This window comes from Sorex fumeus, unplaced genomic scaffold (assembly GCF_029834395.1).
Source record: "Sorex fumeus unplaced genomic scaffold, SorFum_2.1 ptg000077l, whole genome shotgun sequence".
Taxonomy (NCBI): Eukaryota; Metazoa; Chordata; class Mammalia; order Eulipotyphla; family Soricidae; genus Sorex; species Sorex fumeus.
In genome coordinates, this window is record NW_026606134.1 from 4315714 (window position 1) to 4332196 (window position 16483).

Here is a 16483-nt window from a genome sequence, read left to right on the forward strand (position 1 = left end):
GAGTAGATCATGTTGCTGTAATTCAGTCCTCCACTGTTTATGCTTTGGACCAGCTCCCAAGTTCAATAATACAGTGAGAAAATCACTACAACTTATAGGCATGAGTGCTTGAATTCCACTGCTGTGGCAGCCAATTTGAGGTCCATGTTACTTTAACTGACATTCTCATTCATATTCAATTAGCTTTTCTATGTATATTTATCTATATATCTAACTAGGGAGGTGCATGAAGCTAAATACACACATATGGAGGGGGTTCTCATTGATCTGGTATTTACATATATAGAAATACACACTGATTAGTATCAGAGTGCCGCAAAGCACAAACACATGCACGCAATTACTATACTCTCTTGCTCTGATTGCAGCAAGGAATAGTGCTCCTTCTGGCTCTCTGCTTCCTAACCTGCTGTGTTCTTTCCGGAAGCCAGCTAGAAGACTATAAGATTTAATGTCCAACCTTGAAATCCATTATCTATCCCTTGACCTGCCTCAGAATTTATATCTTTGACTCTCCCGATCTTCCTGCTTTATGCTACATACTCTTTATTTTGTTAAAAGTCAGAATTCAGCACACTGTACATTATATTTGATGAGTTAATAGATGAGTTAAAAGAATCAAAATTCTCCCTCAACTATGTGCTTACTTCATTTATCATAGAACAGTGATAGCAAAGGAGACAAGTATTCTGATCTCTTCTGATTCAGTATCTTTCATATTTGGTCAGTCTAAATCTCTGGGATTTCAATTTGAAAACAAAAGGGAAAATTATTCATAGAAGTCCCAACCTGAAATAGTCTCCCCCTTTGGTCCCATATACTACTTGGTAATTCTGAATGGAAGCTTTTTCGAGTGACTGCTTTTTATCAAGTGTAGGTTGATAACATTAAATTAAGCAGAACTCTGAAATGAATGTGTTATGAATACTATAGCGGCACATATGTGAACTACGTGCAAACAGAGTCCTCTTTTCTTTCCATATTTATACTTGGTTGTTGTCATTGCTAAATGTACTAGACCAAAAATATGACTTTAGTAGTAAAGCTGCCACTGGATATTGGTTGATTGAGTGGAATTGAATGATGTGACTAAATTTTTAATTTAATGCATTTTTTTGTTTGAGGTTGTTTGAAGTTGTGTGTTTGTGTGTGTGTGTGTGTGAGTACATACTGAAGAACTGCAAGTTGTCCAAATTGTAGTTTTCAAGTAATTTTTGAAGTATGATAAAAATCAATAAGTTCAACTATTATTAATCTGGTCAAAGAGAACATAATGTACTTGTCCTAGACAAGGGCCTAATGTGCTTGTCCTTGAAACAGTTCTTACTCCTTTACTCAGTTTTCTAGACCCACACGACATATTTTTCTTATCTAAAGTACTCATTCAGTGCTGGAGAGATAGCACAGCGTGTACAGCATTTGCCTTGCACATGGCTGACCCAGGTTCAATTCCCAGCATCCCGTATGGTCCCCTGAGCACCGCCAGGAGTAATTCCTTAGTACAGAGCCAGGAGTAAACTCTGTGTATCGCCAAGTGTGACCCAAAAAGCAAAAAATAAATAAATTAATTAAATAAAAAATAAAAAACATAAAGTACTCATTCATTGATGCTTTCACTGACTCCATTATACCCAAATCTTTTCCTTTCTTATCTCCATTCTATTGCTGCATTGCCACCCTTTTGATGAGTAAACTAAAAAGGGGAAACAAAGTGCTAAGGCTATTGAGTAGGATACCCTGAATTTTAATACCTGTTAGCTCCCAATTTAGACAAGACTTGACTTGTCTTCAATAAAAAAAGAAGAGATGTATTTGCCAAATATTATAGTATCTCAGCAGTAACAGCAGTTCTAGCCTTTCTAGAATTCATCAGTAATCTATTATATACATGTGTGTGTGTGAGCATATATCCTTCCTAGGTCTACATCATATATATCTAGTCTTTGGGCTAAATTATGGTTCTGCCAAATTTGTACTTTAAAATTTAAACATTCAAAGCATCAAAATGGGACTGAGTTAGAGACAGAGTTTTTCAAGAAATGATTAAAATACAGACCCCTATTTAATAACATAGGTGTCCCTTCAAAGAAGATGATATCAGGATTCAAATGACACAAAGAAATTACTATCTGAGGACACAGCAAAAAGATAGATACCTACAGGATAGCTGGAAGATAGGACTAAGAAGAAACAAAGTCTGCTAACATGGTTCAGCCTTGAGAAGGAAGTGTATGTTACTTAAACAAAATAAATCAGCTTGACCAATGTTTTCAACCTTTCCCAACCTGTCCCTCTTCTGTTTTCTTCCTGTGTCTCCCCTGGCCTACTCCTTGTGCCGTCTAGCCCCTTCCACCAGAACACACACACACACACACACACACACACACACACACACACACACTCATACTCATACTCCCTAGTGTAATATGTTTACAAATTCAGTTAATATACAATTAACTGTATTTTGTCTTAATTTCAGTTAGAACATAAGTTCAGGCATTAGTTAAAATTATAGATAATCAACTTTTAGGGCTTTTTTTTAAAAGAACATGACCATGATATCTATCAGCATTGCACAGAACTCTGTTCATGTTATTAAAAAATAACTGAACATTGTATAAAGAAGGGACTGTTAATTACTGAGAAAAAAGAAATCACCAATGGGTGTTGAAATAAAATTGAAAATGGTCCCAACTGTTTCTTGTTCACACCCCTCTGAATTTCATCTTAACAGTAATTTCCGTCATTAATGAAGGTCCAGCAATATCATGCATTTACACAAAGACCAATAATCTATAAAGTCATCTTCAATCTTCATCCCATTCTCTCAAATCTAAAGGACTGCAAGCTTCTGTATTTTATTGCAGTGTAAAATGTGGATAGTTTAATGTTACATTTATTTAAAAAAAGGAATTTAAGCAAAAGTATGCCAAGATTTATTGTAAAAATGATTTCTTTACTAGATTCACAAGGCATCCTTAGATACAAAGAATGACTTCCCTCTGCCTGCAAAGAGCAATCCCTAATTTCAGCCTGAGTCTGTGGTTCCCAAAATCTAGGGTGGTGGGGTCTTGATTCAAAGACTTAATTCTACAAACAAATGGACCTCAGATGTAGCTTGATGGCTGTTCAGTGGAGCTGGTGAGCACTTGCTCTGACTCCAAGCAGATGCTCATGATATATTTTTCTCCAACTCCCTGGCACTTGAAGGCTAATGGTAGCATTCTCTTCTCCAAAGGCTACAACCCTCCCCCACTTTCACCCCATTCTCATATTCACACAAGTCACCTACAATACTTGCTTTGTCACTTGACCACTATTTCCTTCCTTTCTTCCTGCTATGGTCCCAGAGCTATTCAGGAAGTCCTATAGGATAGAACAAATAATGAATCCTATTGAACCCATCCTATGACCTGAATATATCCTTAAGAGCACAAGTTGATCACAAAGCTCTCATCCTTTAGACTTTTTCATTGGAAACTCTTGTTCCTTTTTCAGTCTCAGTCTCAGACTGGAATCTTTGACATGAGACAGCAGTAGGGTGACCGGCCACTCCTCTTCCCCTGGAGTTGTGCAGAGCCTGAATAACAAAATTTCTCCAGAACAAATCCAGATATTTGTTCTGGATTGAAACATTTTCTGTATGGAGAAATCTTGTGCAACTAAAATCCTTATACAAATTGACAATCAAGAGTTTGGAAGAAGGATTTTCACTGGAACAGGTAACTCTAACTCTCCACTGGACATGGAAATTTGGATTTATCTTAATCCAAAGAAATTTAGATTTGGAAATTTGGATTTAGACGAGTCCAAAGAACTACTGAAAATCCTTCTTCCAGGCTCTTGGTTGTCAATTTGTTTAAGGATTTCAGTTGCACATTTATTTCATAATGATTATTTCCAAGTTCACAATGCTCAGTTCTTCTGAGTGAAGTCAAGTGGAGTTCAAAACCAAACCAAAACAAGAAAACAAAACGCTCAATCTCATTGGCCAGTATCACTTTTAAAATTTGTTTTGTTCTCCCAGCCAACCATACATACTTAATATATTCAGTGATATGCATTGTGCTATATACAACAGTGATTCTGAAAATGGTGGTACCTGGAAGAGCAGCATCCATATCTACCAGCGACTAGAAAACCATTAAGAATGAAAAAATAATGATAATCTTATCAAAGACTTACTGAATCAAAAACTCTAGGACTGATGTCCAGCAGCCCATATTGAAACAAGTCTCCAAGTGACCCAAGATATGCAAATGTTGGTACCATGAATCTACAGTTCTGGTTCAGAAATTGGAATCACCTGGGCAGTCTTTGAATGCAAATCCTGAGGCTCAAATATCCAATCTTCTGGCATTTGTTGAGGTTCAGGAGTCAATGGTTCTATGGAGAATCTGATGAGTTGTTTTGATTTTTACCATTTTTCACCACGGTCATGGTCACGGTCCTCCCATTGTTCATCGATTTGCTCGAGCGGGCCCAGTAACATCTCCATCATTGTTGTTACTGTGTTTGGCATATTGAATACGTCACGGGTAGCTTGCCGGAAGGGGCGGAGGAATAGAACTCGGGTGGGCCATGTTGGCTGCTTGTAAGGCAAACGCCCTACCACTGTGCTTATACCCTTTATTGGAGTGTACTGAAAGGCTGCAAGAACTACCATTAGGTAGAACTCCACTCCATATTAGCCATTGTTCCACATTGTAATGATTTAATGCTAAGCAGGCGTGTTGGACAGAATTGTAGCACAGCACAGCGTAGTCCTCCTATTGTTCATCGATTTGCTTGAGCAGGCACCAGTAACGTCTCCATTGTGAGACTTCTTGTTAGTGTTCTTGAAATATCTGCGGAGCTTGCCAAGCTCTGCCAGGGGTACTCACAGTAACTTGCCAGGCTCTCGGAGAGGGGCGGAGGAATCAGATCCAGGTCAACTGGGTTGGCCGTGTGCAAGGCAAACGCCCTACCTGCTGCTCCAGTCCATTGGACAGGATATCCAGGTTTATCTTAACCTAGCTAACACAATCACTGCCATAAGTCTGGGAAAGCAGAAGAATAAATAAAGGTGCAGGACCATAAAAGGAAAAGCAGCAGCCTATAGCCTGAAAAAGAGAAAGGAAGTCAGATTGGGTAATCTGAGTTAACAGGTGAGGGCAGCAAGGAAGGGATAAACCAATCAAGAAAAAACACGACCCTAGGGTGCTGGGAGGGAGCCAGTCCAAGGCACAAAGGTCTGAACCCAAGCGAAGGGATAAAAGGGGACGCTTTTAGGGAGATGGGGTCGCCTTCTGTTCTGGGGAACTTGGTCGGCCAGTACATGTGCGTGGCGCAAATGAAGAACTTCTTTGCCCGCCTTTTTGACTCTGTCTCGTACCTCGGATCACTGTCCCTACCTAACAGGTACCAGCATTATTTATTTAAAGGAAGTAAGAATCAAAGGATGATAAAATCATTTGATTCTTTAAGTTACCAATTGCAAATGTTTAACTATTATAGAAACAAAACGGTCCTCAGGCTGTTCAGCCTGTTTCCTCAGGACTGAATTTCACTGGATTTTCCATTTCTCTATAGCCATTTGTTTATTAAACTTGATGAAATTTTGTATTGAAGAGAACACCAACAAAATCTGGAATTATATTTAATTTGTGTGTCTGTGTGTGTTGTGTGTGTGTTTTCTGTATTTCCTACAAAACTCAAAGATACTTGTGAATTAGCTGTAAAGCTTGGAAAGAGTTTCGTAGGTGTTTGCTCAATGCTATGACGATAGGCTTTGAGTATATGAAAGTGGACAGTATTTATTTCACTAGTCTACAAATCTTGTAAGGACCCACACTTGAAGTTACAAATGATATGTGGAAATATGATCATTTGCAAATAAAGTACAGTAACCTGCCAATGGTCACATCAATTTAGGTCCAGTGAGGGTCCTTCAAACCCATTAAAACTATTAGTTCTGGCCTGAGATAAGCAGAAAAAACAAATTATTGCTGAACAGGAACCAGAAAGGCTGCCATTTCAATGCCCTCCAGAGAAATAAAGGAGCTCAAAGATCTTACAGATAGTCCCACCCCACCCCCACCCTCTTTTTTTAATTGTTTTTGCTTACTCTGTTCTTTCCTGTATTTTGCATTGCTAAAGGAGCTTTTGCTGAGACCATTGCTTCCCTGTTGGACCTTGGGGAGAAGGGGGTTTAGGGCATGGAGGTGTGGGGGGACTTAAAAGATTCTTGGAATTTGGGCTGTGATAGTTGGGCTTGTGTAAAGATAAGGTAAAAGTTTGGCTGGCGACAGTCTAGATTAAAACAAACCAAAAGACAAAATATCCAATTTTTTCCCAAATTTTGAGAAATTTAACTTTTTTTTTTAAACTCAGAGCTTTAGGCAGCCTTGAGAAACTAGGACTAGCCAAAAATAAAAATTAAAATATATTTAATAGCAATTTTATTTTCAATTGAAAGACATAAAATGGGGGACGAGAGTGAATACTATCAGGAAATGCTGATAGCTATATTTTCTTTTATGGTTTGTTGAATTTGGGTCTTTTAAATTTGTTTTAAGACTATGAAAGAAAAGAAACAATACAATACTTCTTTCATGTGATGAGGATATATTTTAAATTAAAAAGTAGCTTTATGAGCATTCACAAGATAAAAGAAGTGTATTTTCAATAGATTTTTAAAAATTTGATCTGTGTAGCATATAAAGCCCCAACCGTAATTTTTTATGACATCCTTTTTCTTGATTCTCCTATTACAGACAGTGTAGTTCTTGAAATAATTCATTGAAATGTTCAGGGCTATGAATTATATTGATTTTTTTTTTGGTAGAACTTCACTAAGTCAATTTTCCTCTCCCATCACCACCTCATCACAAAACCTATGACAGCAAGAAAAGAAAAAAAAATGAGTAGAAACCTATGGCAAACTTAAATGCATTTTTTGTGTCCGTGAAGAAACATTATTTTATCTATCTAAGTAAGATTCCAAATAGGTAACTCATTTACCTACAAATTACACTATAAAATGACCACGAAGGTAAAAGCCATTTTCAAATGTTAATATAGAGTTATGTGGCTTCACCTACGGCAACCTGAAGGGCAAGGCAGTTAGAGTTGAAAATGTGCAATAACGTTCAAGAATAAATGAAGGCATATAGCCTGATCTTCTACCCTATGGGCTAGAAGTTAAAGCCCATAAATCTTGGGCAGGATGAAAGTGAGGGAGAAGTGAATTGTTTTATTAAGAGGCGAAGGGAAAGAGTTGTCTCTCTCTGAAATCTAGAGGCGGTGTGGAGGTGCCCTTTGGAGCTATAGTGGGTCTAGTTAAGCTATTTACATGAAACCCATGATGGAGCTTGCTATTTAATCACATCGTTTTGACAAATAATTAGAAGATAAATCACTCAAACTGCAGTGCTACTGTATCTTAAAAATACAGCCCATATACTGTTGACAGGAGTGGCAAATGCACCTATTCATTTAATTTTTCATTTAGCAGCAAGGAAAGCAGAAGGCAGATTTGTGCACCAGCCAATCTCGCCTTGAAATCCTGGCAAGGGTTGAGCTTGGGCACACACCAATCTTGCATGAAATAGGACTCTGCTTTTCATTTATACTGAACATTGAAAAGTTATAAAATATAATATGTGGTTTGGGGTCTTTTCTTGTTAACTGATGGTAAATACTAGCCTTTGGGTTATGTGGGAAATACCAATACGTGTTTATGGTCTTCAAAGGGTTGCTGAGAAATTGCTGTGGAGGCAGTCACTTAAGATTTTTCATCCCTCTCAAAGCTGTTTAAAGGTTTAGAAAAAGCCCCTTTATGTATGCTGCCTTTACTAAAGCATTTATCTTTGAATAAAAGCAAAAAGCAAATACCAGAGAAATTATATATGTGTATATACAATTTTGAATGCTTTTCTTTATTGGCATTTATTTTTAAATTTATGAAAGTAGTCAGAGAGATAGTACAGTGGTTAAGGCATGTAGCCAACCCTAGTTTGATCCCTGGCACCATGTTACAAAAAAAGAACTTAACCTCAAAGTCACCTTATTGAAAGGGAGATAATAATTGATAATAATTTGTACAGAATACATTAGATAAAGGGTTAATATTCACAATACACAAAGTACTCAAAAATATCAACATCAGTATATCCTATAACACCATAAAAATGGGGAGAGGAAATGAACATTCTCTGAAGAAAACAAGATAAATGGCTAGTAAACGTATGAAAAAGTGCTCATCAGCACATGTTATGAGGGAAATCCAAATTAAGATGAAAACACAAAGGTCTAGAAACAACCTTTGGTGACAGGAATGTTTTTTGGTTTGTTTGTTTGTTTTTAAAAAAGGAACTGTTAGGTAAACCCTGTGAGAATATAGTTCAGATTAGTCACTCTGGAAAACAAAATGAAAATTCTTCAAAACACTAAGAATAGATTTCCCATAGAATCCATGATCCCTCTACTTGATGTCTGCTCTCAAGACACAAAAACATTCATCTGGAAATAAGAAAATATATGCACACCTATGTGCATTGAAGTACTTAATAGAATAACCAGATATGGTAACAACCCAAGTGCTCAATGACAGAAGAGTGTATAATAAAGTTGTGGTATATATACATAATGGAACTATTCAGCTCAAGTAATAATGAAATCATGCAATTTGCTGCAATTTAGATGGAACTAGAGGATCTCCTTTTTTAAAAACAAACAAACAAACCAAAAAACATTCCTGTTCAGTTAAATAAGAAGAACAACAACAAATATTGGATGTTCTTCTTAATCTATAGAATATAAAATAATTAACATGTCAAGGGAATAGAAGTTCTCAAAGATGGACAGAAAATGACTTAATATAACAAAACCAAATGCTAAAGAAAGATATAAGTAGAAAGATATAAGATATAAGTAGGGAAAATAAGAAAAGGTCTTGAAGTAACAAGGGGTCAAAGATCAGGGGCCTTGAGCTTGTAGGTGGTGAAGTGAGATATCTGCATCTAAACCACTAGAGCGAATACAGAAAGAATGGAACCCAAATTACAATAATTTAAAAAAAATGTATCTGTTAAGTATTCATGTTGGGAGGGATGGGTGGAGTGTTGACGGCATGGGGTGAAGAATAGGATGTAGAAGCCTTGTATTTCTGGAACCCTACCGTATACAACTTTGTAAATCATGATACCTAAATACCATTTTAATTAAACTAGAAGATAGGGAAAGCCTCAGAAACAATGCGTAAATTAATTTTAATAAGTTGCTACAGCATTTTGAATTTATTGTATGATGCATGTTTCCAAATGGTCAGATCTTTTTATGTTACTTTTCAAGCCCCAATTTCATATGACCAGATCTCATTGTGACTTTTTAATTTCAAATCAAATATTTTCCATATATACACCCGTATATGTTTGAGTTTATATGGAGAGCTGTCAACAAGTTTATCTCTTAAAATTGGTTCTGTACAGAGTCAAGTGATAGGATAGGTGTGAGAATGGGAATGTGATTTGATCTGACAGTTGAATGAAGCCTTGAAGGGCTATTCTATGCTGTTAAATTAGCAAGAAATGCAGCAGCAGCAGTTTGCTTGGTTATAACAAAGCAGGTCTAGGAGTGGATCAAATTGCACAATGCTTTCTCACTGATTACAATATTGAGGCGATCTACAGTATTGGCCTTTCATCTGTAATATGCATCCCCTGAGAATCTGTTTAGTAGAGATTAATTTTTCCTGAGAATTCTAAAAATTAACAATAAACCATGTGAAATCATCTATGCTCAAGAAATTAATAGTTGTTGTCATAGTCTTGTACCTCAAAGGATTACAATAAGGTAATATGGTTACACCTGTCTTATTTTTCCAATATGAATTAAATAGTATGCTTTCTTTAGAGATTGTAAATATAGGGGATAAGGTCAAGACTGGAAATGGAAATTGATTCTTAGAAAGACTAGAATCAAATAACATCTGGCTAGAGAAGTTTCTGAACACGGATTAAAATTCTCTCTTTCTATTCTATGTAGTGTATAGATGCCCAAGACTGGGAAAGTCCAGAAATTTCATGAGTCTGTTATAATTTTTTAGTCACTAGAATGTACCTGAAATCCAGTTAATATATAGCTAAATTATCTCCACAATCCTTTGGTCACATTCTGACTCAAAATAATACCCTATTTTCAAAACCTCTCTGCAGTGCTATTCATGACAAAACAGAACAAGAGTGGCACAGTATTGTGAAGTCTGAATTAGATCTGCTAACTCAACAACTATAATCAATTTAAAATTATACCTGGGGGACCAATGAGATAGTATAATGGTTAGGGAGATATCCTTGCACATAGCTGACCCAGGTTTGACCCCTGTCATCCCAGAGTTTCCCTTGAGCCCCACCAGGAGTAATCCTTGAGCAAAGAGTCAGGAGTAAACCCTTGGGTGTGGTTCCAAAAAACAAACAAACAAACAAAAATAAAGTGTAATAGCCAATGGGTGAAATAAGTGACAGTAAGAAAGAGTCCTATTCTATGACTCAGAAGGAAAGGAATTCAAAATTGTGTGTGGGTATTTTGTGTGTAAGTGTTTAAGTCAAAAACTATTTGAGTTTTTTAGAAAACAGTTTTCTTGGGCCAAAAAGAGTGGCTCATGGTTTGGAGAGCATGCTTCACACACAGGAGTCCAGAGTTCAATTCCCAGCACCACTAGGGACATAGTGCAGAGACCAGAAGTAACCTGTGAGCCCCACAAGCGTGACCGCAAGTGTCAAGTGCCCCCCATCACCTCCCACAAATAACAATTAAGTAAAAATAAAATTCTAGATCCTTTTAAACATTAATGTATTATTCAAAATATGTTCATTATATTTCCTGATATCACAATTACTATAATTTAATTGTATTTTCCTAGAATTTTTTAAATTGACTGCTAAGTTTAGACAAGAAAAACCAAGTTAGGTGTGATTGGTAGTTTGCCAAACTTTCTGTTCTAGTTTTGGCAAATTTCCAACCTTACCTCTCCAGATTCAGATTACAGAAGACCCTCTTGCCAGCTATTCTTAGGTAGGGAAAGGAACTTTTTACTTAATATTTAATGACTTCTAAGACTTTTCTAATCACTGGGCTTTTCCTTAATAGTGAACTGGCCAGAAGGAGAATTGGTCAAGAGAATATTCCAGAAACAAATGGTACCTAAAATACTCCTGCACCATGGGACAGATTGTTAACTCGAAACTGAAAGACTTTTGGATCAAGACCTGAGCTTTTCTGACTTGAGTCCAGAATGTGAAGGGAAAAGCATCCTGTTCCACCTTTAGCTCTGCCCCTAGTCCCTGGAAAAGTGCAATGATGGCACTGGGCATAGAACCAGAGGTATTGAGACAATGATGAATGACAGTGGAGGAGTAGATAAAGACAAAGGCCCTACCGAGTGAGATGACTTATTAGTAAAGTGAGGAAAGACCACATTTAAAAGAAAGGATATCCAACAGCAAATATGAGGGTTCTTGATTGCCGAGGTTGAGGAGAACCGAGACACTGAGTTTAGAAAGGATGTACTGGCTTTGAGTATACGATCTCACTGAGCGCAAGGCTTCCTTCAACAAACTAAGCAGAGGTAAGCCTTTGTGTGATGCTTCCTCACCGTTATGAGAAGTAATGCCTGCCCCACCCCCACACCGCTTTCTTTATCTCGTCCTCTTTTCTTACTGTTTTTATCTCTGAGCAGCTCTAATTTGAATGGATTCATTTCCTTTTCTAGCTAATTCCCACCAGTTGAGAACTCAAAGTGCCAGCTCCCCATGAATCCTACTCTGAAGAGAGGTCTGTCTGTCCGCTTTGTGTCCCACAGAGGAAAACGTTGTTGCCCTCTGACAAAAATATAGTGAGCTTCCTGGGTTTCTCCCTTTCGAGGATGTATATAAGAATTGTTACACACAGAAGGGATTCAATAAACAGTACCTGGTTTCCTTTCCTTGACCTAACAATGTTCATTCCGTAAGTAAGAGGTTCTCAAAATTAGCCTATGTGTGAATCACCTAGAGCTTTTTTCAACCTTTTTCTACACCTGAGGAATGTCCTTATAAGCATATGTGTCCATGAGCTGGCAAGTAGAATCACTCGGATGGACCCCTGGTGTTCCCTCTTTGTGCAGTAGACCATAGCAAGAAGCCTGCTACCGCACCTACTGCTTATTCTTACTGGCACAACTTTACCTCAGTTCGTTTTGGGTGGATTTCAGGAAAATGTATCTCAAACAGGATGCTCAGTATTGATTTATGCATTTACTTTGGTTTGGAGTCCACACCCAATGTTGCTCAGAGTTTACTCCTGACTCTATGTTCAAAGATCATGATTGGCAGGCTCACAGAACTCTATAGGGGGCCAGAGATCAAGCATAGGTTGAACAAGTGCCAAGCAAGCTCCCTGCCCACTCTACTTATTTCTCCAGCCCCAAACATGCCAACTATTGATGATACTGCTGGTTCAGTCATTCATTCAGATGAACCACCTTCAACTATATCTCATCTGACAGGATTTAAATTTCCTTCATTCTCCTTTCTACTCCCTTCAAGAATAAAAGGTAAAGGTAAGGTAAAGGCCCTCCCGTTGATTGTCGATTTGCTCGAGCGGGCCCAGTAACATCTCCATTGGAGACTTTGTTGTTACTGTGTCTGGCATATCAAATACTCTCGGTAGCTTGCCGGGCTCTCCGAGAGGGGCGGAGGAATCGAACTCGGGTCGGCCATGTTGGCTGCATGCAAGGCAGACGCCCTACCCGCTGTGCTATCGCTCCAGCCCAAATGATTTGTCTTATTTAAATAATCAGGACTGAACATAAGACCAGAAGGAATGCAAGGTCTAGGGAAAAATTATTGCCTACACTTCGTTTTACACTTTTTTCTTTATGGGGTTGGTGGTGTACCCCAAAGTGGTACCTCAGAGTGAAAAGGAATGCTGTTCTATGCACTTTAAAGCAAGAGGAAAATATTAAGCTATAAACCGAGGGGGAGGAGTTGTAAATAAAACACTTTTGCCTAAGTCAAAAAAAAATTAGCAGCTTCAAGTTCAAAATCTATATAATATTAGTTAACAAAGTAGATTATTGGGGACAAAATGAGAAATGTGTGCATCTCTGTAAATGGTCTCTTTTGGAAAGGAAAAGACGCTTAACACCACCAGATGTGTGCCATGTTGTTGTAAGCACAGAAATGCCAACTTTTGGGAAATTTCAATGGAAACCAGAAATTTGATTTTTGTTAGAAATTGACCAATGTTGGAGTGTTACTTAGTTATAACTTGTTCAAATGAAATCAAATACAGCTGGGGGCATTAAGGTTCATTCTCCACACTCTGGACACAATTATTTTCTATATAGACAAATATGATTGCTCCAATTCTCCAATATCTTCCTAGATCACGTTGAAAAAGTTTATTTTCAGGCTAATATGGCCTGACTCATGGCCTCATCTCCAAATTTATCTTCTTTACACCAAGATAGCTTCTGATTTGGGGTCTTAACATTTGTTAGTTCTTCTGCAGGGAATGTGATTACATCAGCTCTTCACACAATTCTTTTCTTCTCTAGTATGTGAAGTCTGTCCAATTTTTCTTCTTGCTTCAGATCATTCTAAAATACATCTTCTTTCCCTACCCCACTCCTGACTCTCCACTTTTTATTTCCATTTTTCTCTGTCCAAAATATATGTCTCTGTGGAATAATATGAATTAAGGATGCATTGCTTTCATTATTATTCCTAAATATAGAGTCTATGAACGTAGAAAGTTTGCCTTACTCCTTTGTCTGTAACACGACTGTGGACACGCAGTAGGTCTGCTGGATTCTTTTAACAAATTTTTCTCAGTTCCAAATTAATTTTTTGAATTTCAGCTCCAGAAAACTGGAACGTGGCAAAGGATAGTTCTCCACTGTCAACTGGATTGTGAATAGGTTTAGCTAATCATGAACACTTGAGAGAAACCAGAAGGCAAGAGGATGGAAGACAGATTTGCTTCTTCCTGTTTTTCCTGTTATTCCAGCAGTCGCAGCTCTTTCTGATTTCCAGTCCTTTCCCCACATTCCCACAACCAGCTTCATAGAATTTCATCAGAGATAACAATTGTTTCCCAGCTTTAAGCTGGGGAGATGGTCTTGTTTATATCTCATTAACAACGTGGTCACAAGGCCAAAGTAGTACAGGGAGTAAGGTGCTTGCCTTGCTATCAGCCGACCCCAGTTTCGTCCTCACCATTGTGTATGGTCCCTTGGGCATAGCCAGGAATGATCCTTGAGCACTGCTGGTTGTCACCACCCCCCCAAAAAAATAGATAAATAAAAATATTATGTTTTGTCTTTATATATTTTATGTAAAAGTGGCTCCCTTTAATTCCATAGACATAGGCTTACTTGCATTCTCTTAGCTGATAAGATGAATAGCAACTTATTGTGACTAAGCCATACTTTATGCATCTTGTTGAAATTTTTCAATCCTATCATGTATAAGGCAAAATCCAAATTTCATAACTGCCTCGCCCATTAATCTCCAGCTTGCCTCTGTACTCTGGATTCTAACCACTTTTTCTTCAAGAAACATGTTCCACATATTCTTCTTCCGTTTCCTTTAGTAGCTTCAGACCTTCCCCAGATAAACACTCTGTTTGAAAGGAATGTGTTTTTCCAACCCTAGCCCTTGTTGCTAGCCAATTCCACTTTCTAGATGGTTTAGATCCTCCAAGTCTCTTTATCCAATTCTTTTAACCCTCTGATTTTCAGCAATTCCCCTGTGTAGCTTAACAATCCTTAAACTTATTTTTCAGAACACTGACATATAGTTTTGATTTGATATCGTAGCACTTGACAATGCTGCATTGTACATCACGTGTTTAGTTGTTAGGCACCAGTTTCCCATGGAGCCTTTTGCAGCCTTTGGGAGCAGAGATCACACTTCTTTCACATACTCCTCTATCCCTGTCTTTTCCTCTTTAAAGCAGAGGGAAGTTCTGAGATTTTTGAGACAGAGGTTGTTTATTTTTTTCAGATCTCCCTTAAAATGAACAGAACTTCTCTGTTTCTTGAACTTTAGAAATAATCCTGACACAAACAGCAATAATAACAGCTAGACATATTTAAATGGCATTTTGTTTTCTAGGTACTATTTTAGAATTTCCAAGCTTAGAACTTAAATTATCTTTATAATACTATGATGTTGATACTATGAGATATATAGAATCTCTGAGACAGATAGATTTCACTCCAGTCAGGAGCAAACATTTGATAAAAATTGATGCTTTCTATACAGACTAAGATTTCAGGTCATAATTCAAAAAAAACTCTAAAAATATCTTGTGCTTGCAGATAAACTGGTAGCTGAATTTCCTGGGGGTTTCAAGCCAGAGATTGGGAATCCCCATCTGAACAGTGCCAGCTGTGGTGAGTAGTAATAGTTGTAAGAATACTCAAATTAAACACATACAAAATCCTCATTGGGATCTCAACAGAGAGAGCAACAGGCTAATAAATGTCACAACTTTCCAAATACAAGTGATGTTGTCATAATTAATAGACCTTAATTCATTTGAAACACTTCCTCTCTTAATTATGCATTTTGAAATTTTTCTAAATACTAAAAGGACTATTTTTGCCACCAAAAAGAATCCTTAATGGTCAAATAGCTTGTAAACCACTGGTATGGATAACTTATAAAGAGCTATTAATCATTACATGTTTTATTAAATCTTTTACATATGTAAAAATTATATTCAGCTTGAATATGACAAATGCAATAAATCTATATGCATGTCATGAATGGTTTTTATAAATAACCATGAAATGTACAGAAAACTTGCAACATTCTTGCCTAGAAAAGTTATTCTTTTAGGATTCAAAAAAAAAATAAATCTGGGATCTTTAGATTAAGACACCATAAATGAAGACTTTCAGAATCTTCAATAATAACTTTCCCATATCTTTAATTCTAAACAGTGTCATCATCAGATTTATATATTTCAGAATAAAAATTAGATTATTACTTCAGAATAATTTAGTTTGAAATTAAGATGTGGTGAAAATTGAAATCATATTACAGTATCAAAATGTCATAGATACAAATGTGTGGGTATCACAACTTGAAGATATAAGCATGTTCCTCAGATATGAGCATGCTACAAAATGGACCAGACCTACTTGCTCTGTGACATACTCAAATTGTTTTACACAGATTTCCAGTCACTGTTCCTTTAGGTTATAAGTAAAGAAAGAATTGTGATCTTCAAACTTTGGTCCTGGAAAGTTTAGAGGAATAGAATTACAGCAGAAAATGAGAGATGGAACTACATACAGGTAAATGTGCTGAAAAGAAAGTTTTGATATTTGTAAGATTCAGGGTAATTTTTTATGGTCTATCTGTCACAAATCACAAGAGACTCTATCATGATGATTTTAATAAATATTGAATTTTTCTGCTCCTGGCTCTGTGCTTGGGGAAACACTCCC